Source organism: Amia ocellicauda, chromosome 3 (assembly GCF_036373705.1).
Source record: "Amia ocellicauda isolate fAmiCal2 chromosome 3, fAmiCal2.hap1, whole genome shotgun sequence".
Taxonomy (NCBI): Eukaryota; Metazoa; Chordata; class Actinopteri; order Amiiformes; family Amiidae; genus Amia; species Amia ocellicauda.
The window spans coordinates 26674705-26676206 of NC_089852.1; positions in this window are offsets into that span (position 1 = coordinate 26674705).

Consider the following 1502-nt stretch of genomic DNA (forward strand, 5'->3'; position numbering starts at 1 on the left):
GGGGAATGATTTATTGCAGTTGTGGTTTAGTAATGGGCCTAACATAAAATTTGAATATTTAGTGGGTTTCTTTTTTCCATAGCAATATAGAATATACAGTGCTGTGCAAAAGTATTCAGACCCTTCTTGTGGTGTCCTATTTTGTGAAATTATTTAAAACTTGAATGCTCAAACTGAAGACGTTTAAGGGTAAGATATTCATCCATCCATCCATCCATTTTCAAAACCGCTTATCCTGGTGAGGGTCACGGGGAAACCCAAGCCGATCCCGGCAGGCATAGGGTGCAAGGCAGGAAAAGGGTAAGTTACAGTAAATGACAGTGAAAATTAAAGAGAAAAAATTGAAATATGGAAGTATTCCTACCTTCAACTCAATATTTGAGTTCAAATCTGGCTAAAAGAAAAAGAAATACTAAAACAAGAGTGTATAATAAGAGTGTATAAAATATAATAATCAGTGTTGCCTGTCACGTAAATCATAAAACTTTGAATTAAAAAGCAGCCTAGTCTGAGGCCTAAAAATAACTTTTGTTTTGTAGGTGTTGTTCAACCTCTGGAGCTGAAAACCCAGGCGTGATTAGCTTATCAATGATGCAGGAGCCGCGCAGCACATCCCATCAGCAACCTACAAAGCTCAACTGCACTGGAGTGAAATATCAAAGAGCAATTGTCATTGTGTGATTTGTGTTCATTTATAGCATTTGACCCTCTTTTCCCCACATACCCATCTCCATTTACTGCAGTAACGAGAGCACCCTGTGAAAACCCACACAGCCACAGGGGAAGAACATGCAAACCCCACACAGGCAGGCCCTCCACATCAGGATTTGAACCCAGGTGGCAGAAGCTTTGAGGCAGGTGAGGCAACCACTGTGCGGCTGGGCCACCTTTCTCCCCATATAATATACACCGATCAGCCATAACATTATGACCACCTGCCTAATATTGTGTAGGTTCCCCTTTTGCCACCAAAACAGCCCTGACCCGTCAAGGCATGGACTCCACTAGACCTCTGAAGGTGTGCTGTGGTATCTGGCACCAAGACATTCACAGCAGATCCTTTAAGTCCTCTAAGTTGCGAGGTGGGGCCTCCATGGATCGGACTTGTTTGTCCAGCACATCCCACAGATGCTCGATTGGATTGAGATCTGGGGAATTTGGTGGCCAAGTCAACACCTTGAACTCGTGATTCATCAGAGCAGGCCACCTTCTTCCATTGCTCCGTGGTCCAGTTCTGATGCTCACGTGCCCATTGTAGGTGCTTTCGGCAGTGGACAGGGGTCAGCATGGGCACCCTGACTGGTCTGTGGCTACGCAGCCCCATACGCAACAAACTGCGATGCACTGTGTGTTCTGACACCTTTCTATCAGAACCAGCATTCACATTTTCAACAATTTGAGCTACAGTAGCTCGTCTGTTGGATCGGACCACACGGGTCAGCCTTCACTCCCCGGGTGTGTCAATGAGCCTTGGCCGCCCATGACCCTCTCACCGGTTCAGC